At 43.5% G+C, this 24,344-nt stretch overlaps 1 long non-coding RNA gene across 2 annotated transcripts in view; it reads right to left on the reverse strand.

Annotated features, from left to right (window-relative positions):
* LOC307212764 overlaps positions 1-21,754 on the reverse strand; it is a 272,381-nt gene extending 250,627 nt beyond the window's left edge. For both annotated transcript variants that reach the window (XR_013837191.1, XR_013837192.1), the window contains exon 1: positions 21,724-21,754. This is a non-coding gene — a long non-coding RNA (uncharacterized lncRNA). The remainder of the gene's footprint in view (positions 1-21,723) is intronic.
* Between the last annotated feature and the right edge of the window lie 2,590 nt (positions 21,755-24,344).

The following is a 24,344-nucleotide window of genomic DNA, read 5'->3' on the forward strand; positions in this document are numbered from 1 at the left end:
TGCTGGGTTTCAAAGAGGCAGTGAAAAAAACTGTGTATACCCCAACAGAGGCAACATATTTGAGCTTAAAAAACAAAAACTAAGAATCTGTGACACCTTAAAGACTAAACAAATGTATTGCGGAACGTAAGCTTTCATGTGCTAGAACAGATGCATGAAGTGTTCTCTTTTTATTTTAGAAAGCCACTCTGATTTATGGCAGATAACGCACTGCTGTTGCCGGAGAGCGCTGACTTTTTCCTGTAGACAATTTGATCCTAAACAACTACCCGTGAGTAGAACGGAAAATTGGATTTTTTAAACGTCTTAATTTGGCACCGAAACGGGGAGGTTTCAAACAGGAAGTCTGCCTTCCCCTTTTGTAAATAGATTGAAACAAAGAGCTTGCAAGCTAAAGTCTTGGAAAGTCCTCTGTAAAGGATTAAACTTCCACCGGCTAAAATCATTAAACCCCCCTTGGAAGCAGGAGAAGGGGGGGGAATTTGGGATCGCGTAAGCCTGCAGGAGAGAGTGAAGAAAGTCAAATTACCACCGCTCTGAACCTGGAAACGGGCTGCTAGTAAGACTGACGTTTTGGGAAAGTTCATTGACTGTGAATAAAACGTATCTTGACAGCTAGTTAAATAAGAGAAATACATTGTTTCCATTGTCTCCTTCTGCGTTTAAAAAGGAGTAAAAGTAACTGAAAATTGAAACTAATTTTATTGCTTGAACTGTGCTTAAAAGGATTGATACAAATAGAAATTGTTTCCCTCTAGAGGGAGCCTTTGAAACTGTTACAAGAGTTGAGCTGGTGGAATCTCCAGCTGCAAGATAAAAAACCGTGAGAACCAGGGACTGACCTTGGATAGGTTAAGAATGTCGACAGAAGAAGCCTTAGTGATTGCATTATGTAAGATAAGTGATTCATTGGAACAGCTCCACAAGAAGACGGATCTGATGACTATAAAAATTGATAACTTGGGACAAAAAGTGACTAATTTGGGACAAAAAGTGAACATCTATACAGAAACTATTCAGGAATCGATACAGGAATCTACTTTGACATGGCAAACTGTGGGGAAGGCGAGGGAGAAAGTTGTTGTTGTTGAACCTAAAGTAATACAAGTGGAGAGGGAGAGAGCCCCAGCCTTACAGAGGCAATTTGATGACTATAAGTTGTTGCCTTCTATGATTGAATTCAGAGAAAGTCAGATTTTGAGGATTGGAGCCCTGCTTGGACTGGAGAAGGAAAGTTGGATAGATCACCTCATGCAGGTGATCTATCATGCATACTGACCTTTGGGACCTGGACCTGGGTCAGGAGGAGATTGGAGTTGTGGGGACTTTCAGATTTGGAGGGATTTTCAAACACATCCTGAAATATCTTTTGGATTTTAGATTTAACTACGGAGATTTGGCTGACCTGTCGAGAAGGAATGATTTATGGCAGATAAGGCCACAAAGCTTTTATAGGGAGTTGTTAAGTGCATGGTACAGATTAAAAGAAAGCCCCACCAATTTCACAGACTGAGGTTAAAAGTCTATAGGAAATGCAAGACGTAACAGACAATGTATCCCAATTCTTCACAGGTACACGAGAACATTTCACAATCGGTGTCATCAGAAGCTCCTGTTCATAATGTAACTTCCAATTATCATCTGCAAGCGTCGACTATTGTATTAATTTTGAGTAAATTAACAAATCGAGCCAACTAATTAAAATGACATCTCATCCACCAACCTCATCTGACAACCTTAATCAGGATGTTGATATTATTACATCATCATTTTCCTATTCTTTTAAAATTAGAGCCCACTCTGCAGATATAGTACTGATTTCACAAAAGAGGACAAATGTGGTCATATGATCCTGGACCACACAAGATGCCAAAGGATTGAACATATGCTTCAGTTCCTGTTGAGGTTTCTGGGCTTCTGTGGTATGTGGTTTCTGTACTATACCAACAGCAATGTTAAGGATAATGGCTTAATTTCCTGAAATGGGAATGCTGCTGGTGTTGAATTGCTGTGTATTTTTAGCATGGGGTTTTTTCTTTGGTAGTAGCTCTCTCATGTGATTGGCTGACTGTGAGTCACATGAGCGAGGCATTCCATTCTGTTGTGATTGTTATTCAAGTAACTGTCATTTTTAACTGCTTTTCTGTTCTGCGCTCTCTCTCTCTCTCTCTGTGTGTGTGTGTTGTGTGTGTGTGTGTGAATGACTGCTGAGAAAGTTTCCTCTCGATATTGCTGAGGACAGTGTGTGATCTGTCTGACGTATACTGAAAGCAGATCTGGTCAGTGGCGTAGCGTGGGGGGTGCAGGGGGGGCCGGCCGCACCGGGCGCAACATCTGGGGGTTAGGGTTAGGGGGCGCAAATCCACAGGTTAGGGGGCGCAAATCCATGGGTTAGGGGGTGCAAATTACTTGCCTTGCCCCGGGTGCTGACAACCCACGCTACGCCACTGGATCTGGTAAGGAGGAAGTGTGTTCTCCCCTTCCTACTCATCAAATGATCACTCTGATCACTGGGGAGGGGATGAAATACACTGTGTCACTTTTGGGTTTTTTAACCTTTTTTGACCACCCAAATCAGTGAGGTCTTAAGGGACCAGAAAATTTGCAGAGCAGGGAGAGATTTGGGTTCTGGGCTGCAGGTCAGTCGCCTCTGCTGTACAGTCATGTTTTTCAGTAAAGTGAATTCCAGTATCATATGTCAGCATCCTCATTTCACCTGCTGTCGTAAAAGATACATTGCACATACAGCTGAGGTGGGGTACATAATTATAATTATTATTTTCAATTTGTTTTAAACTGAGTTTAATGCTGCATTTTTAAAATTGTCGTATCTTGCTCTGGGACCTCACAGTGAATAATGGGCAAAAATAATCATTAATAATGATGTAATTTATATACTGCTTCATACTTCAAAGATGTCTATCAGTGGTTTACAACATTATTTTAAAAAATAATCACAAAAATACAAAAAAATCCCACATTTTAAAGCAATACAGAGCAATAAAGTAATATGCATGTCAAGGATAGCTGGATATACAGCACACACACATTTCTACATACATACATAAAGGTAAAGGTAAAGGTACCCCTGCCCGTACGGGCCAGTCTTGACAGACTCTGGGGTTGTGCGCCCATCTCACTTAAGAGGCCAGGGGCCAGCGCTGTCCGGAGACACTTCCGGGTCACGTGGCCAGCGTGACATCGCTGCTCTGGCGAGCCAGAGCCGCACACAGAAACGCCGTTTACCTTCCCACTGGTAAGCGGTCCCTATTTATCTACTTGCACCCGGAGGTGCTTTCGAACTGCTAGGTTGGCAGGCGCTGGGACCAAGCAGCGGGAGCGCACCCCGCCGCAGGGATTCGAACCGCCGACCTTTCGATCGGCAAGCCCTAGGCGCTGAGGCTTTAACCCACAGCGCCACCTGCGTCCGACATACATACATACATACATACCAATTAATGTGTAAAATTCCCCTAAATTTGAGGGGATTGAATGTTTATGGTCACTGCTTGATATCTCCAATTCTCAAACCAGCATCCATTCCCTTTTAATTTGAGTAATCACCTTGCCTTTACTATAGTGTGGGCTTGAGTTGCTGTTGTTGGGTTTTTGTTTTGTTTCGTTTGGCATTTCAATGAATCAGAAAACTGCTTCCAAACATAATTTAGTGGTTCTCCATGCACATCCTTTTCTCAGAACCTTGAAGGGCTCCTCGGTTCACATTCCTCCATCACCACCGCAGTGTTCCTTCCATTACACAACATCAGCTGACACAGTGTTTTCTCAAAGCATCTATGAATAGCTGGTCCTTTACGGGCAGGAAGCTTACTGCACATTCCGGGTGCCCAGCCATGTGGAGTGAGATCATCAGTCTAAACTAACGAATTCTGGAAAGACATCTAAGAGAATTAAAATAATCCCGTCATAATTGACCTCGTTTGAGAGGTGTTAAAGAGGACCGCGTATGGCACACAGCAGAAACAGAGAGAAGTGCTACAAAACAAACATGAACAGTTATCTTTAAATGCCTGCAGGCGATAACAGCCTGGGTGGCATTCAGTATGTATGCAGAGCTACCCCCCCCACACACACACACATTCACATTATTCTGTTTCATCCAGGTAGAAACCCATTTCGGTATGAGGGATGCGGTATGCAGTGAAACACTTAGGTGAGAAAAGGAGAGCAATTCATATAAATGGCAGGAGTCTGACTAAACACCAGGAAGAACCTTTTGACAGTAAGAGCTGTTCAACAGTGGAATGGACTCTCTCAGGAGGTGGTGGACTCTCCTTCCTTGGAGGTTTTTAATTTTTTTTTCTTTTTTTTTTATTAATTTTTTAGAAAAATTTTCTTTTACAAATTTAAATAACACATTCACATACACTATAATGCCAAATTCTTTTGGACTTCCCCCCGCTTAAGCAGGTGTTGGATGGCCATCTGTCATGGATGCTTTAGTTGAGATTCCTGCATTGCAGGGGGCTGGACTAGATGACCCTCTGGGTCCCTTCTAACTCTACAATTCTATGATTCTATTAATACAAGTTCCTGTAGGTCTCTTCAAAGTGCTTAAGACCTTTTCTCCACACATTTTTAGCAATCGTTTTCAATATCCCTCATGGTCATAGAAGCTGCATACATAATGGAAATGTCAATGCTGAATGGAGACCAGTGGATGCAAATCAGATCAAGGGAATGGATAAAGCAAATCCTTTGTGGGACCAACTGTAGAGCCTTGCAGTTCCAGCTTGGCTCAGGAAACGTCTGGAAATCATTCTTCCCCATGTATCTCTACAATATCAGCGCAGCACATACAAGCTCTGCATCAACGTATGTGGAACTGACTGAGAGCAGCATATGGAATTGACTAAAACCACAGTATTGGAGCATATGGGCATTTATAAGGGTTGGAATCGATATGCCATGCATTCTGTAGCTTGCATACATTGCTTACTTTGTTATGTCTTTTGACAAATGTTTGAGTCTGAGATGGAGATGTTCCTTTTTTGTAATTCCACAGAAATACTTTCCTCTTCTATGTTATGAGCCAGGAATTGTCACGTGAGCAAGTGTATAACTGCTTTACCAGGAACATGTAGCTCACGAAACATCCGCGGGGCAGAATTCTAAACGCTCAGCTTAATATTGCTACCTACATAGTTGCGTAACACTGCACTTTCCAAACAGTAGTGTGGGCTATGGCTGCTTAAAAGTGTGGGGGGGAGGCTTATGGTTGTAGCCTTTCAACAGTAGTCCAGCACATGCATTATGCTTGAACAGGAAATATGCATACATCTGTACCGGGGGGGGGGGGGAATACCACATGTCAGTCCCATTCCCAACAACCCACCCATCCATTCCCAGTGTTGAGCAGGGAAGATCGCAAGGGTGCTTCTACACTTCATTCACCTGAACACTAAGAGAAGCCCCTGTGACACTGGGGCCTTGAATAAAGCAAGTAAACATGTTTAGAAGAAGAGAAGAAGAGTTTGGATTTGACATCCCGCTTTATCACTAGCCGAAGGAGTCTCAAAGCGGCTAACATTCTCCTTTCCCTTCCTCCCCCACAACAAACACTCTGTGAGGTGAGTGGGGCTGAGAGACTTCAAAGAAGTGTGACTAGCCCAAGGTCACCCAGCAGCTGCATGTGGAGGAGTGGAGACGCAAACCCGGTTCCCCAGATTACAAGTGCTTCAGGTTAAGAACAGACCTCCGGAATGAATTAAGTATGTAACCAGAGGTACCACTGCATGTGGGTATAATCTCACAAATGAAAATAGAATAGAGCAAGCAGTGAAAACCAGGTAATTCAAAGTAGACATTTTCTGCCCTCCCTAGCGTGGATTCAGGCACCAAGTGATTAATCTGATGGTTGCAGTCATCACATGACTATTTAGTCCTTTCATCATACCATGACTCACCATGAAACAGTGTTTTTTTTAAAAAAATCCCAGAAGTGGTAGGCAAGGATAGGAAGATGGTTACTGCATTATGAAGTTATTATCTCTGAGTTATCACCCTGAGTCCTCCCTTGGAAACCTGCAATTTGTATCTCTAGATCACACTATTCTGTGAGAGTGCTGAAAATAAAGAAGCATCCATAACCTTATTTCCTTCATATTTTCCTGTTGTGTACCCCTGGATGTTTCCTAACCTCTGTTCTTTCAACTAACATTTGGCATCTATACCAGGAAGGTGGCAGGAGGAGAGAAAAGGAAGGAAGGTGAATGTACATCTGAGCATTTCAAGATAATTTCTTTCTGTAGTTAGCACAGAAGCAGAAAGAAGGCATGGGAGCTAGGGCAGTCCCACAACTCAAGAAGATGGCTAAGGGCAGCTGTCTGTGAAGACTTCCAGTGGTGCTGCTGGGCAAGTGCTCCAGACTATGAGCTTTCTTATATATAAAAAAACATGTCTCTAGCCCTGCTAGAAAGTCAGTTATGGGACAAAATGTGCAGGTACCTTTCAAGTGATTCCTGAGGAATAAGAGTGGTGCTGCTGCTGCATTGCATATTTTTATTGATAATGAGGAATGGTCCCTGTTGTTATTAGACAGTGAGACCAGCAGTTTGTGTTGGACCTGCAGGAGACAGCTGACTTTGTGCGTGTGTGTGTGTGTGTGTGTGTGTGTATCCTTCTAATTTCCTGTTATGCCACATCCCCCATGGCATCCATTTTGTGTTATTCCGTGCCTCCACAGCAAACATTTTGTGTACCATCACACACCCTCCATGGCATTTTGTGACTGGCAGCCCTTGCACTCTCCCAAAATTTGAAATGTGCCCACTGGGTGGAAACCATGCATAGACTCATGGTGAGGATTGTAGCTCAGTAGTAGAACCTCTGCTTTTCATGCAGAAGATCCCAGGTTCCAGGTCTGGCTAGAAATGTCCTTTTCCTGAAACCTCAGAAAGCCACTGCCAGTCAATGGAGACCATACTGAGCTGGACCAATGGTCTTCTTGTGTTTCCATGCGTGCCCCTCCCTCTTGCTACCAGCTGTCATGTCTGAAGGCATCTGTGGGAAGCAGTACTTAGCCCCACCTCTCCATTCTGCTCCAGCTGAGAACATTCCCCCTCCATCTGGCCACCACCACTTCTGAGGCCATCAGAAGGAGCCACCTTCCCACTGTGATTTGATCCAACTCAATGGCATACTAGCTGGGGTGGAAGAGAAATGTAATCCAAATCTGCTCTAGCACCAAGGCTCTCAAAGCATCTGTTGTCCGAACACAATGGGGCAGGTGAGCAGCAAAGTCGTAAACACTAACCAAATTCCCACATCAGTCTTTTGATCAGTTACACAGCACTTGGGGGTAATGCCAAATTTCCAGGTGCAGTAGTGCTGTGCAGTGCACCTTAAAGAGTGTGCATTGGGATTTCTGCAGTTTAAATCTCATCCCAGACATGCTAGACATGCCATGAAGCCATGCACATTCATAATCCTCATCTGCAAAGAGCATATCTGTCAACTTTCAGATTTGAAAATAAGGGATCAGCAGCCTCACCTGTCCTGGGGACAGTCTACAGGATATCTAACAATCCGGGACAGCAGTGGGAAAACGGCGCTGGAATAAGGGAATTTCCCGCAAAAAAAGGGGAAAGTTGACAGCTATGGCAAAGAGAGAGGAAAGTGCCGTCACCCATTGCCCTCTCCCTTTCCTTATTTTACAAGAGGAGAAGCCACGGGGCCACGTGAGCTCTGGCCTTTCGCCACTCACACGTGCAGACCACTCACACTTATTTCTGCAACGCAACCACCGCGGTGGAATAAGGACCAGGCCACGAAGTCTGAGTGAGAACCACTTTGCACAGGTGGAAATGCATTCTATAAATGCTAAGTGGAGGGGGGGAAATACTGTATGGAAAGAAGATGAGAAAATCAAGCTATTCTTTCGAACTCATACCCCACTCCCCCAAAACATGGTTTGAGTACTTGATACAAGCACTGCCAGGCTTGGGGCCTGATGTACAAGGGCTCTTCAGTGCTTTCAATTTCCCAGCGCTTTTATTACCCTGCTCTTGCAATTCACTTTCCCATCCTGACTGATAGCTTTCCTGTCATCTGTCTTACCATGTACTGATACTTGACCTCACAGAATAATGTATCTCTGAGTGTCATCTTTTATTCTGTGTCTGAGACTTAAATAACTAACTCCCAGCTGGACTTCTATGAAGTACAACTGTTGCGGTAATTCTTTCTGAAAGGGCTGCTGCTGCTGCTGCTTTTCTCCAAGCGCCAGATTGGGAGACACCGACCAAGTCACAACTTGGGGTATTTTGATTAGAAACCATCCCATTGTCCTGCAATTGCATGGACCACTCACTCAATGTAAAGCTAAGACATAACTGCGAACTGGGGAGGGGTTCCATAAAGGCCAGATAATGGCAAAATGATACTTGTTTTCCAAGGGTGTTTTTTTAAAAAAAACAAAGAAATGCATTAAAAATAACAGTTAGTGGACTGGAATTAATTTTGTTACCATGGACACAACTTCTGGAGGATAATGGGAGGCAATCAAAATTAAGCACTTGAAAGCCCCTTGATTTCAAGGGGAGAGGCTGATGTTTGGATTGGACTTAATCCTTTTAGCACACTGCAAATAGTTATAGTGCTAACAAAACAAAACAAAAAATCAAAGAAGAAAAAAATCATATATTTTCTTAAAAAAGAAAAGAGAACTAAACATTCATGACCAAAGCGGAAATCTATGTTGGACTCTTGTGTATGCCAACAAATTATCACACATGCACATTTTTATTTTATTTATTTATTTGGTGTTGGGGGGGGATTTAAAATCTGGGACACACATATTGACATGCAGACAAATTGCGGCGTGCCCTTTTGGCAGACAGCGGACACAATCTGCTACGACAGTGTGATGCGATGCTTGCTGATGGACTGGAACAGAATGCACCAATATGCTCTTTTGGAGCTGCCACTCACGCCATGGAGACTTGTGCAGAATTACACAAATCCATGGAGGGCAAGACTATGAAAGGGTACTCTCCACAGTGATGGCTATGGTCTTCCTCCACTAATGGAGGCAGTATGCATCTGCTGCTGAGAATCACAAGGGTGGAAAGTACTGCTGTGTTCAGGTCCTGCTTGCGGCCTTCCTACAGGCCATAGTGGGAACAAGGTGTTGGACCATGATGGGCCTTTTTACATGCTTATGTTCTTATGATGGATTGTGTCAGTGGCCTTTCACAGAAATTTGTGCTTCCCCAAAGGGGTGTCAGAATTCCTGTTCCCTGATTGCAGTCATGGGATTTTTGTCTTTCACATGACGGTATATGTTTTGACTCCACAAAGTGGGAAGTGACGAAGACAGGATGTTTGTGTTACTGTGTTCCGTGAAGTGGGACTATTGTCCTTTGTTCTTTTTCTCTTCGCTGTCTGATGCTAGAGAGAGAGGGAGCCATGTTGCAGTGCTCTGTGTGTGTTTATATGTAAATAAAGCAAGATAAAGATAAAGGGAACCCTGACCATTAGGTCCAGTCGTGACTGACTCTGGGGTTGCGGCGCTCATCTCGCTTTATTGGCCGAGGGAGCTAGTGTACAGCTTTCGGGTCATGTGGCCAGTATGACTAAGCTGCTTCTGGCAAACCAGAGAAGCACAGAAACGCCGTTTACCTTCCTTCCGGAGCGGTACCTATTTCTCTACTTGCACTTTGACGTGCTTTTGAACTGCTAGGTTGGCAGGAGCAGGGACCAAGCAACGGGAGCTCACCCCGTCGTGGGGATTTGAACCGCCGAACTTCTGATCGGCAAGTCCTACGCTCTGTGGTTTAACCCACAGCGCCACCCGCGTCCCTGTAAATAAAGTAGATTAGCCAAAATGCTGAATTGCTGAGTTCTGTTACGCAAACTGTGCAAGCTCTGCAGATCAGTAAGTGTGCCGGTGTTGGTTGGCATCGGTCACTGTGATGTTCAGGCAGAAGAAAGCTTTTGAAGCTCCCAAACGATTGACCAGGAGGGAGAGAACATGCCAGGTGGGCATGTGTCTCTACCAGGGTCCTACTCAAGTGTAGGCTGAGCTCCTGACAAAGGAACCCTCTCTAGTGTCTGGAGCACACACAGCTCAAGGAGGACAAACGGTCGGTAGTTTCATTCTTACATTAGCTCTGGAGGTGCACTAAACATGCACACACATGCTTCTGGTGTCTAGGCAACTGACGGTCCTCCCTGGGCTTATGCTCTGGGCTGGACTGCTGGAGCAATGAGTGGCCATGCCTCCTCCCCAAACTTAAATACTCTTGCCTGATGGCATGAGTGCAAGCAAACTGTGACTCCTTTGACCCAGAAGTGGCCATTGTGCCTGCCTCTTCAAGCCCCTCCTAGTCTGGGGGGGCACTGGGGGAGGGGATAGGAGGGACTCTGTCACTCCCCACCTTCAGACACCATATTGCCCTCTGCTCCCAGCATGTCCTGTCTTTCCTTCTCCATCTCAGACTGCTCCCCATCCTCCAGCTTTCACTCCTGCCTCTCGGGAGGCACAAAACCCCATAAATTGCTACCCCCTTCACCTAGATCAGCCTCTGCCCCCACCATGTCTTCCACTGTGGAGCCCTGGCAGTCCCTAACATCTAAGGTTGAGGTTACTGATGGGACATGAATCAGGAGTTAGTAGATTCTGGGCCAAATTTGATACTTTCAGAGATCTACCTTTTCCCACTCGCCATTCCAGAGGTATGAGGGGTATGTGGAGAGAACAACAATGGCCATGATACATGATGATAGCCTGCCTTGGCCCATCACCCTTAACTCCTTCCTTAACATAGTCTTGCACCAAAAATGTTTGCTGAGCAGGAACTCTGTAAAATCACCTCATCATCGAAGCTGAAGGTAAACCTCATCACTCTCCCGTACTGTAAACTGAACGAGTGACTGTCAAGCTTATTCATCACGGTGAGCTAATGGCATTCCAGAACATATCCGGTTGGAATTTCTCCCAATAAAATGTGTTCAAAGCATTATGAAGCAACCACAGAGAAACTGAAGCACAACCATAGGTGAGTCATGGTCAAAAAGGGTCAGGAGCTTCAGAAAAATTCATGTTTAATTCTTTGAACAAGATTTACAAAACATATTTGAAATGATAGGGATGTCTCTTGATACAAAAAAAGCTCTGAAGAAACTTGAGACCTTATAACCCAGTTTGTTCATTGAGATCATCAAGAGTCCTGTTAGCTGCCTAACATATGACATTACATATGACAGACTGGTTTAAATAATTTGCTGCATGTTTTTCCCCCTCCCAGTATTCCTCCCAGAAAGAAATAGCAAAGGGAATATTTGCATAAAAATGAATAGGACAGAAAAGTGCCCCCCCCCCCACAAAATCACAAAAGAAGCCAACAAGGGACAGGGAAGGGTGTAAGAATAAACAGGAACAAGAAAACCTGCAGAGGGGGCATGGAAGTGATTTAAGAGCCTCAGACATCAGAACACCAGATTGATGGACTGGACGTGAGACTGAAATGACTGACATAACCCGAAACCAGGAAGAAGGGACGTTGGATAAAAATTTGAGGAGAATTTTTTTTTTTATTTTTGGAACTAGCTTGATATTAATGAAATAATTGGGAAATTGTTGGGAAAGGAAATAATTGGCATTAGTAGAAAGTTTTGAGGAAGTTAAATATAAATATGGTTTAAATTTTGAAATTTTAGGGGAAGAAATTTAAGGACTATTTGCAGAAACAGTGTAAAATTAATGGATGTTAAATTGAAGTAGGAATGAAATGAAGTGATTTCTAAGAATAAGGTCAAAAAGGAATATGCAAAAAATGGCTTGATAATTAGATGAGAAATAGAATGATATAATATGTTTTAAGATAAAGAAGGAAGAACGACAGAATTTCTGATTTCGACCAGACAACAATGTGCTCAGAGTCTCTGGAAAACTCTTTCAGTGCCAACTTTAATTGACTGACCATGAACTAAGAAATGCCTGCCAGGTGGCCAGGCAGTCTCAGTGTTCCTCCAAATAAAAATACAGGCCTTGCAATGTGCAGAGAAGCGTCGGGTACCAAGGAAGTTTATTTTCTTTAAGGAAGGCGAAAACTGCAAATGTTTAGAAGGAAAGCCGAAGCCCTCACTTCACAATGCTTGTGGGTTGGTTAATGTGACAGAAAGCACCCAAGCAGGACCGGCCCTACCATTTGCCAGAGCAAGGCAGTTTCCTCAGGCATCAAATGTTGGGGGCAGCCAGCAACAGTGAGTGATGGCAGAGAACAAAACTGTGTGCACCAAACCCACTATACTAGCATGTTGCCCTCAGGTGTGGTGTAGGATGCTATCCCAATTTTGGTCTTAAAATACTATTCAATTGCCAGGATGCTCAGCTTTGGTATATGGAATTGGGGAATGGGAGAGAGATGCCATCTTGTCTTTCACTTCAGGCATCAAAAAGTATTGGACTGGCCCAATACTTCGGAATGAAGTCTGCATTAGCACCAATAGAGGCTTCCCTCTTGAAGCTAAAAGCAGCTCTAGGGATACAATTTTTTTGGGGATCGCAATATATATATAATTATTGCTTTCATGCAATATACATCATGGTTATTTCAGACCCTCTAGGAGTCCCTATTTTCCAGGGACAGTCCTGGATTTACAGAAGCCAACCCAGGTTCTGATTTAATAATAAATAAATAAATAAATAAATAAATAAATAAATAAATAAATAAATGTAATTTATTTATTTATACCCTGCCCATCTGGCTGGGTTTCCCCAGCCACTCTGGGCGGCTTCCAACAGAACACTAAAATACAATAACCTATTAAACATTAAAAAGCTTCCCTAAACAGGGCTGCCTTCAGATGTCTTCTAAAAGTTTGGTAGTTGTTTTTCTCTTTGACATCTGGTGGGAGGGCGTTCCACAGGGCGGGCGCCACTACCGAGAAGGCCCTCTGCCTGGTTCCCTGTAACTTAGCTTTTCGTAGCGAGGGAACCGCCAGAAGGCCCTCGCCAGAAGTGTCCAGGCCGAACAATGGGGGTGGAGACGCTCCTTCAGGTATACTGGACCGAGGCTGTTTAGGGCTTTAAAGGTCAGCACCAACACTTTGAATTGTTATCAGAAATGTACTGGGATTTGATCCCGGAATATCCTGCTTTCCCTTAGGACGTCCCTATTTCCATCAGAGAAATGTTGGAGGGTAGGAGGCAAGGAGATAGGTAACTATACAACCTTTAGAAGACATCTGAAGGCAGCGCTGTATAGGGAAGTTTTTTAATATTTAATGCTTGATTATGTTTTTATACATGTTGCAACCTGCCCAGAGTGGCTGGAGCAACCCAGATAGATAGGTGGGGCAGCTGGGAGGGACGCAGTGGCTCAGGCACCCTGCAAGCCCAGTGCCACTTGTGGGGCTGGCATGTGCCTGTTGTATCCTTCTCAACTGGCAAAGGGCAGCTGGGGGTACGCAGTAGCTCAGGTGTGCTGTGAGCCTAGTCTCATGCTGCTTTTGTGAGCGGCTTGTTGGGCTCTTGGGGCACCTGGTCTTGCATGCCACCTTGGGCTCCAGCGTGCCGTCTTCAAAGGTAAGTGTCACCCGGGGAGGTCTGTCCCCTGCTTCTCTAACAACGCCACTGTGGTGCATTTTGCTTACCTGGATGGAAGAGAGAGGTAAGTGTGAGAGTGTGTGCAGAAACTAGCCTACTGTGCAAAGGTGAGCTTTACATTCATTGCCCCTCCCAGTTTTCCTTCTGCCCTTGCCCGCTTTTGGCATGTGGCCCCCAAAAGGTTGTCCAGAAATAAATGTGGCCCTCAGGCTGGGGGGAAAAAATCCTGCCCTTGGTCTGTGGCAGGGGTGGTCAACTCTCAAGAGACTGCAATCTACTTTCAGAATTAAAAACTGGCAATTTGGTGGGGGGAGGTCAGCTTGAAATCTTTGGGGGGGATTTCTGTTTTTGGGGAGGTTAAAGGCAAGGGACATAGGGGTAAAAGATTGCTATGGATGAATCACAATGGATCATAAAAAGATCGCTATGGATCAAAACAGCAGCACAGAGAAAGCTCCATCTTCCCTTCCAGAGATCAAACAACAATGGAGGGCGGGGCAAGGGAGCAGGGCAGGAGTCAGTTTTAGCGACGCTAGGGAAAGGGAGCCAGAGATCGACCGTGATCGACCAAAACCTCACAGGGATCTACCAGTAGATCGTGATCGACCTGTTGGACATCCCTGGTCTATGGCATCAAGCGTTTTTCCAGGATTGGAGCAACTGAGTTGCCCGTTTCATGCGCAGACTCACCCTTCCCATCAAATGGCCATGCTGACACACTAGAGCAGGGGAGAAAAATCTATTTGCTTCGTTTTCACTATATTTGACATTCTCTCAGCACCAGCAAACACAGTTCTATGCATGAACCCAAGTATACCAAAGGTATTTTGCATGCTATGCCTTTGAGTGGAGGTGAGAAACAGAGAGAGAGAGAGAGAGAGAGAGAGAGAGAGAGAGAGAGAGAGAGAGACACGGGTTTGGGACCTGATTGTCAGTGAAAAGGGCAATTTTCGAAAGAGCACCAAGATCATCCTAATCTCAGAGGACTTTATTATGTGAAACATATCCTTTATAGCATGTTCCTTCCCACCACCTGTCTACTGGTGCCCCTGATTGTGACAATAACTGTTCCGCTGACATTACTCTAATTAGGACTAAACTTTACCCAGCGAGATTACCTGTCTCTCGGGTGAGACAGCCAAGGAAAAACATGCTTAAATTACTATTATCTCATCCTGCCCCCATCTGTTTGTTTCGCTCACCATTATGTCATAGCTGGAATAATAGTACGATATTTGAGCTTGCAAATATATGCTATTTGGGTGTAGCTACTACTTAATTTGAAAAAGGAAAAGAGAGTAGTGCCAGAACTTCAGACTGCCTGGAAGTTGCACGACCTGGTTCACAAACTCATTCTACTGCTTCCAGGTGTGCAGGGATGGGAAAATGTATCAGTTTTGCTTTCTCATTTTTCCAGCCTTAAGTTCTCTGTATTTCTGCATCAGTCTGTGGCTTGTTTGTTTTTTAAAGTCCTCATGAAAATTCACCAGCATTTCAGTGCAAATTTCTCCTAGCATGTTCATTTCTGGATGCAATTTTGCTGAGTATCCACAGTTTTGCAAAGCAATTTTCCCCAATGCAATGCATTTTATTCCCTAATGCATTGCATGTTATCTTCACTAATTTATGCATTTTGATGCACACTTTACTCTAGTACGTGCATTTTTATGCACATTAGTTGGCTGGGGAACTGCACTGAAAATACTGTCGCTTTTTAAAAGGGTGGGGGAGCAGAAGCTGATGCTAGAGCTGGGCAAAGAGGACAGGGAAGGCTCTGCTATGTAAGTGCTTTCCCAGCCCTTCGGAGACAGCTCAAAAGACAAAGCCATGCAGACTGACCATGGATGCCCAAAGCCACAGCCCAGGTTCTTCCTGTGCCCTTGGGGGGGGGGGGTTCTGGGAAAATCTACAATTCAGTTAAAAGCTCAGAATCTAAAACCCCTCCATGTGACAAAGGCTTTCACCTACTGAAATAATAGGACCAAATAAGACTCGATAGAACTGGGATACCCACAGTGCCCTCAAATATCTCCTTTTTGGTGACTACTAAGGCCCCCTGCCAATTTTTTTAAAATGAGAGTTTTGGGGCAGAGGGGGTGCCTGCATTTTTTTCGTCTGTGTTTTCTTCATTTTCAGCTGGGTGTGTTTTGCCCATGGGGGTAACTGAGCATTGCCCTATTTCCTTCTGTGAAATGGGTATTTTGTGGCACACACGTCAATTTCTTAGATTTTTGGACAGACAAGAAAAGTTGGGCGCTGCTGCTGTAAAGTCATTTTCCTATAGCTTACTTCCTTGTGAAAAAAATTAATAAAATTGTTAACTTAAAGTCAGTGTCCACTGCACAAAGGAACTGACCAAGACTCCCAACTTCTTCCTTTTGCCAATGGAGTGAGCTTAAGTGGGCATGGCTACCCAGATAGTATGCTGAGATCGAAAAACTCCACTTACTTGGGAGCAAGTCCTGTTATGAGGACTTACCTCTGAATAAACATGGTTAGGATTGTGCTGTTAAGTCTCATTCAATGCAGCTGCGTGCTGAACATCATTTTCCAAGCTGTATTTTAGCTCCAAGGTGTGCAGTTTATAACTTACATTCTTAGGGAAACCATTGAAAATATATCAACTTATGAACAGGAACATCTGATGTGCAAAATATATTGCAAGAGCTTCTTACAGTAGTACAGCCAGGGACTTTTTTTAAAAAAGAAAAGAGATGTTTCATATTATCAACATTCAGTTCAATAGACTGGAGACAGAAGGCAGCTGCACATGTCACATTTTTAGCACAGGAATGAATGCAGACCTCTGCTGCATATCCTGAAGCCAGCAAAGTTAAAAATGGTCCCATATCGTCTTTATTATTGCACGGATGCTAAGAATACACATGGCAGGGAACTTGACCAATTCTATTTTTTATTACAGTTATAATTATTATTTAGCTGCTGCGGCATATATTAAATTAATCAAACTTCTCCAGGTGGTCCACAAAATAAAATCATGTCTCCTCATGTGTGAAATATTATAATTTAGCTACAGCATCCATCTGTAGCATACATCCTGTAAATCGCATCATGTAAAGTGGCCTAACACTAGATGAAAGGGGTAAGAAAATGAAGACTCCTTAACACATTCCCACATTATTGTGTGTGTGTGTGTGTGTGTGTGTGTGTGTGTGTGAGAGAGAGAGAGAGAGAGAGAGAGAGAGAGAGAGAAATTTACTATAAAAGGAGCAGTTAACAAGGGATACTGATCACAGTGATTCCGAATACAATTTTCGAGTAAGCATTGGTAAAAGGTAAAGGGACCCCTGGGGTTACGGCGCTCATCTCGCTTTATTGGCCAAGGGAGCCGCCATACAGCTTCTGGGTCATGTGGCCAGCATGACTAAGCCACTTCTGGTGAACCAGAGCAGCACATGGAAACGCCGTTTACCTTCCCGCCGGAGCGGTACCTATTTATCTACTTGCACTTTGATGTGCTTTCGAACTGCTAGGTTCGCAGGAGCAGGGACCGAGCAACGGGAGCTCACCCTGTCGCAGGGATTCGAACCGTCGACCTTCTGATCAGCAAGTACTAGGCTCTGTGGTTTAACCCACAGAGCCACTCATACTCCTGCCTAAATGTCAGGAATATAAGGAATATTGTACTGTCTTATTTATCCTTTAGTGCCAGAGTCATAGGTCAGCAGTAGGGCACACACTTTGCATACAGAACTTCAAACCCCAGCACCTCCAAGGAGGCCTGGGAACAGATTACAACACCCATAACCCCTGATCATTGGCCATGCTGGCTGAGTCTGATGGGTGTTGTAGTCCAAAATAGTGGGACGGTGTCAGGTTGGGAAAGGTTGAGCCAGATCAACCAATGGTCTGATTCAGTATTGGCAGATTCCTTAGTTCTGAGTAAGAAGGAAGGTTAGAAAGGAAAGTTGGAGCTCTGGCCAATTTCATTAGTAGCTAAAGATGTTATTAAAAACAACAAAAATGTCTATACTAAACCGGGGGTTGTCTAATTATTAATTAGACCTCACTAGTCTCTACTTGAGATCATCTTCAAAAATCAGAGAACTTTTTGTGGCCAAAATGTGAATTTTATATCAGTGCTGAAATGGTATTTGGGGAATTTTGCAGTGCTTGATCTTTCTCATGTGCTGTTGTAAACTCTCTTTTTCTTCCACCCAGCACAGAATTACGCTACTAGTTAGAAGCTGGCTGGAGCGGGCATATCTTCAAGCACCATGTTGTGAAGAAATCAAATTGGAATATTAAAGATTTTAAAAGTAGGTCAGATGTAGGGAAAAAATGCATTTTAAGTAATCCAGACTTTCAAATTAAATCCTGATATAAAATGGATGAATTTTCTGCTCTGTGCCAGTAACCACGGATTCACCCTGGTGCTTTTATTATGTAAAAATTCTTGTTCACACAGAAAGAGGCTTATGGGCATTTACATAAAAAAAGGTGCATGAGAGGATCAGCAAAATTAAACCAACTTCAAAATATTAATAGCACACCGAGAGTCAGGGAAGCAAGCCAAGATTCATCAAGAGCCACAAACTATTACCTGGGAGATGCACAGACAATCTCTATCTTTTGCCTTGGATTGCTGAACTGTCGAATCGTTATCACTCATCCGCACTGTTTTATCACTCTAAACATCTCTAGTTAGGTGGTGGGACACAATGTCAATGGTGGACATGCTAGTGGTGGGAAGGGCTTTCGGAGAGTTGATCCCGTAACATATTTAGTACATCTCATTCACTGTTGTTGCCACTGACTGGCTCCCCATATTTCAGATAAGGTTTTCTCAGTGGCATAGCACGGGTTCCTAGCTCCCAGGGCCATGCAAAGGACTGGGAGGGAGGAAGGAAAACTACTGGAGTACATGTGCACATTCGACTGCCCAATGGCATCCGTGTCACCTGGGAGATCGCAACTGCACAGCAAAGAAAAGAAGAGTCCATGCGGTCACTTCCTGGTTCACATGGAGAAGCCATTTTCAATGGAGCCCAGCAGCGAAAGTGCACAGCTGTACTGAGGCAGCACCAGGCGTTGAAATTTTGCACCCCTAACAATTTTGCATCCAGGGCAACCACCCTGTGCCGCCCCCACACACTATGCCACTAGGTTCTCTCTTAGGCCTGCCTAGAGACACCAGGGATTGAATCTGGGGTCTTTTGCATGTAAGGTAGATGTTATGGCCCTTACCTGGCCTGATCCTCAAAGAGGCCAGGGCCCCAATTTGTAATGGGCTTGGAAGGAGGAGTGAACTGTTGAGTTAGGCTTTCCAAACTTGCCTTCCTTCAAGATACAGAGCCTTCACTCATTTCCACATCTGATAAGAAAAGCTCCAATACTACATTGATGGAATCCATGCACAATCGTCATCCTCTAAAGAGTGAAGGCCTTTTGATCTTCGCCTTTCAGAATATTTCTGACTGGGGCTGATGGGAGTTATAGTTGAAAACATAGGGGGGAGGGAGGGGGAGTTTGGATTTGATATCCTGCTTTATCACTAACCGAAGGAGTCTCAAAGTGGCTAACATTCTCCTTTCCCTTCCTCCCCCACAACAAACACTCTTTGAGGTGAGTGAGGCTGAGAGACTTCAAAGAAGTGTGACTAGCCCAAGGTCACCCAGCAGCTGCATGTGGAGGACTCTTAACCACTACACCACACTGGCTCTCTGGGAGCCTCTCTGGAAGGGCACCAGGTTGGCAAAGGGCAAAGGGCTGGGTTAGACATTGGTTGCCTGAGCTAGACTGCCAGAGGAATCCTTTGAGGCCTTAACCCTAGTAACACTTCCAGCAAATGCCTGTCTTGGAAGTCATAGGATACCAATTGAAAAACTGTGCATAAAAAATTCAAAGTTTGAGAATGGCTTTGCAGACTTTTGCCTCAGTGTGATTCTTTCACTAGCAGGATTCTGGTGGCCATAACAGCTAGCATGGGTAGTTTTGAAAGCAGTTGTCTCTTGCTGCATACCCTACACTATGACAGACAACAGATAAGCCGAAACATATGGATGCGACTGGTGCATGTGCAGGCACAGACATGATCAGGAGGCAGCGCAAGACCAGCAGGATGAGGAGAGGACAAGAACGAAGCCTACAGCAGCTCTGACATCGGTGGGTAAAACGTGTCACACTGAGCTCAGAGACCACAGCTGCCATTCAAGGAATCATTAGCAACGAAGGAGAGGTGGGGGAACATGTTGTGTTGTCATCACACTGTAAGGCTGGCTGCAGTCCAAATTAGCTTCCTTAGAGAGTGTGAATCAAAATGACAAGTAATCTGAATGTTAATGAAAAATTCTCTCTTCCTTAAGGCTCCTGACTGCCATGCAGAAAGTTGTCATCTGGAAGACATTATCTCTCTTTTCTTGGATTATGAATCTCACCATTTGGGCTTGCTGAAAGTGGTGCTCTGGAATTCCAAAGTGGATCTGGGCCTTCCTCAGATGTGGCATGCTGGCAAACCCTTTCGTTTGTTTATCCTGTCTACCTGTTAAAAGAATTGTGTTCCCCACCAGGAGGAATCTACACATACCTGCCTGATATATGTAGGGCAGATCCACGTTTGCCACATGCAAACCAAATTTCATTTGCATTTTTTCTAAACTTTTTTTATATATATAGTTGAGCTTTGTTGCAAAATTTGGAGAAGTGAATATTTCAAAGAAAAACTGTGTTTCGGTTTTGTGTATTATTTTGTAAAGTGTGAATTCTCCTCCCTCTCTACTATACAGATCAGCAGTTTGGCTTCTGAATACAGACCAGTACAAAACCAGGCCTGAATACAAAACTGGGGCTAGAAGTGAAGAGTTGAATGGAATAATTGCTGTTTATATTGAAGGGCCTTTCCTTCTAATTTGCCAGCCTCCTCACCTCAACATTACCAGTAATGGATACAGTTTAAAATGTGAAACACTGAATTTTGCAAGCTAATACTTAATTCATTTCCCTTAAAATTTGACAAGACTCCACTTGCTTTCAGAGTCAAACACACTTCACAATACAAAATCCAAATTCTTAGTAATAGTGGTAGCACTAGTTGTCATCATAATGATCATCATCTTATTGTTATTTACTTATTGTCATTACTTGTATTATTTTGAGCAATTCATGCAAAATTTCATTCTAAATCATTTTTAGCACCAACTTCCAGCAACCAAACTTAGGGCAGTACCCAACAAAACAGCCCCACTATGGTAATTACTTTTCGCTGAGCAACAGAAGTTTCTTATTTTGCCTTTCCCTGCACACTCTGCCCTGTGTACCACCTAAATATGTTCTGGAGGTGCCCCCAAACCATCCAGATCATTTTTTTATGGTGCACAAAGAGAGGAGAGGGAGGAACAGTCCCTTTGCAGTGTCAAAAGTCCTTGTGTGGAAGGAGAGTTCATCTACAGCACTCAATTCACATAGAAACCCAAGTCAATCCAAAGCCCTATGGCCCAAATGAACCTGAGGCACCTGTTCCAAAGGAACAAAGTGGGAAGATGTCCCCATTGTTGTATTCTGATAGACTGCCAAAGTTATATCTCTCACCCTTACCCCCAACCTGCCACCAATGAAGTCAAAAGGCAATAAAACAGTATAGCCCTATTGGATCACTGTTTGGGGCCATATCAAAATGTCTGCCATGTATAGCTTTAGCCCCATGCTAATGAAGGAAAACAGGAGAAAGGGCTGCCCAGCCACTAGATTCCCCCCGGGAATCTGGAAGAACAATTATAGGCCAGCTCAACAGCTAAGAAAATAGATTTTGCAGTTATAGCTCACTTCACACTTGTAGGAGAATACCACAGCAGAAACGTCAAGAAGCCTTTTGAAATCTAATTGGCCACCATCAAGTGCCAAACAAGAGAATTAGCTAAATTGTTAAAGCTATAAAGCAAGTAGTAGTTAATGCTCCCCTTCTCCATTTTTCTTCTTTCCATTCACCACCGAACAAGGAATTTATTTTTCCAGACAAGAATCAGTTGGAATAGATTAGCTCATAGCGTTAGAGCCTTCATTCATGAAGTAGTGAATACAGATGTTTTAACTTATAATTTAGTCAAGCAACCAGGCAAGTAACCTTTTCAAGAAGCAGATTGACAGATCCTGGCATAAAAGGAAAGGACAAATCTTTTAACACTAACACACATTACCTTTAAAAAAATTCAGACAGAGATGTCTCCACATACAAAAACGAGATGCTTGCAATTGCTGGAAAACAATTAAAAACATTTGTCACAATTAAGCTACATTACAGAAACATGGGCAACATGCAATTTAGAAGACTTCTAATTTATGAGATGGTGCATTTTGAGAAACGGTAATTTGGAGAGCGAGTTCAATCTTCATGAATGATATGTTTATCTTGCTAACTTTCCAGATGGACTCCGGAAATTTTAGTCACCCTCTGCTGCTTCTCCAAAAGACTTAGAGCATTTCAAACATTTGCAATCGTCCTCTACAGAATAACAGTTTTTGACAAAATAAATCACACGTTGCACTTCTAAACAAAGGTGGGCGCAATTCTAGACTGAACTCATTTCCCGCATTTCACTCTCTTCGGTAGCCATTTTAATGCATTTAGGTGAATCCTTGTGTGCTTAAACAGGAAGGGTGTGGAGCCACCCCAAAAAACCCACCCCAACATCTCTGCATGTACTGGCTTGATTTCTGAGTAAATTCTGAAGCGAATGCTACAGGGTTCCCTATGGCAGGAAGACTTCTATCTAAGCTTGTTCACATGAATGTGCTTGATATTCATGTTTGGTGCAGATATAACGAGACGGGCATTTGTGTATCATTTGGAGTTTCTATACATTCAGTTGATTGCTCCCAACATAACAGGGTGCAATCCAAACTCCCTATCTGGTGTAGATTGGATGTCAGTTTCGGCCCAATGAGAGATGGGAGAGTCACTCTGCTGGTGTAGAGCTGCAGTTCTCAACCCAAGTAATGTATACAGGTTGTATATACTTGGATAAAGTGTGTATAAAATGGCAGACAAAATGTGTTGTTGTTGTTTAGTCATTTAGTCGTGTCCGACTCTTCGTGACCCCATGGACCAGAGCACGCCAGGCATTCCTGTCTTCTACTGCCTCCTGTCAAACTCATGCTTGTGGCTTCGAGAACACTATCCAACCATCTCGTCCTCTGCCGTCCCCTTCTCCTTGTGCCCTCCATCTTTCCCAACATCAGGGTCTTTTCCAGGGAGCCTTCTCATCTCATGAGGTGGCCAAAATATTGGAGTCTCAGCTTCAGGATCTGTCCTTCCAGTGAGCACTCAGGGCTGATTTCCTTCAGAATGGATAGGTTTGATCTTCTTGAAGTCCATGGGACTCTCAAGAGTCTCCTCCAGCACCACAATTCAAAAGTATCAATTCTTTGCTATCAGCCTTCTTTACGGTCCAGCTCTCACTTCCATACATCACTACTGGGAAAACCATGGCCTTAACTATACGGACCTTTGTTGGCAAGGTGATGTCTCTGCTTTTTAAGATGCTGTCTAGGTTTGTCATTGCTTTCCTCCCAAGAAGCAGGCATCTTTTAAATTTGTGACTGCTGTCACCATCTGCATTGCTCCTCATTTATTGCATCTTTCCCCTAAAGAGCTCAGACTATTTTACACAGGGATTCCCAGGCAGGATCCGGCGCAGACAATAGACAGGATCAAGTCAACTCAGATTAGTTTCAGCGGATGAACTGGTTCACATAGCTTCTGATCATCTAACTGCATCATATGTATTTTAATATGTTTCACACAAACAAATGTTGAACCCCTTTTGAAAACCTTCCTTCAAAACCTCCCTGTTCACATCCACTTATCTTCCAGTGCCTAACCCAGAAGTCTTTTTCACAGCCTGTTGAGATGTATGGGATAATGAGTACCCCAAAAAAGAAGGTTAAACAAAGCTTAGACCAATCTTGCATCATAGGTAAATATGTCCATTTAATCAGCGGAATGAGCAGGAGGTGAAGGTCAGTTTGCACTCTGAAGCTAAGATTTACTGGACTGTAATTGCCCGTTGATGTCACTGCTTTCTGAGTGTGTATGTATGGATAGAGGTGAACGCAGGTAAATATTTCTATTAAGTGGGTGAAAGTTACTAACTTTTAAGTTTTGTTGTGGCCATTATTATTTCTATTAACTTCGTTTTAGCTTTATTCAGAGTTCTCCAGTCTGGATTTTGTCCCTCCGAATACAGTTGCAGCTAAGCATACAAAGTTTAGGAGGAAAGGGGTCATTGGTTTAATGGCACACATATAAGCATTACTTTATGTCAATACAAGCCTATTGATCTAAATCTCTCTCCTGTGTGTGCCTCACTTAGTTTAAGTGAAGCTCCACCAGGGCTAGGTTGAGCTGACTGTTTCTAAGCAATAAAACAGACATGTCATGAAACCCTCCGGCTATAAAGATTACCGTTCCCCTTTGACTACATACTTTTAAAGGAATTTTACTTGAGAGCAAAAGCTTAGTCTTTTTAAAAATAAAAAACACACATTTGGTCCTTATTTGCCTGAATCAAAAGGTAACATTCCCCAAATTCTAGGAAACCTACTTACATTTACTCTTTCTAAGAAAGGTCACCCATGTCTTGTCTGCTTCCCCATCCATCCATTGTTTTGTGGCAAGGTGCAATTCTATGCAAATAAAAAATTAAAAAATAGTACTAAGCATATTTGGGTAAGAAACTTCTAAGAAATGGAATGCCAAGTAAAGGCACTAGGGATTTTTCTTCAACCATCCAGTAGCACAGCTCAGGCAGTGTTCTTC

This window comes from Podarcis cretensis, assembly GCF_951804945.1.
Source record: "Podarcis cretensis genome assembly, chromosome: 3".
NCBI lineage: Eukaryota > Metazoa > Chordata > Lepidosauria > Squamata > Lacertidae > Podarcis > Podarcis cretensis.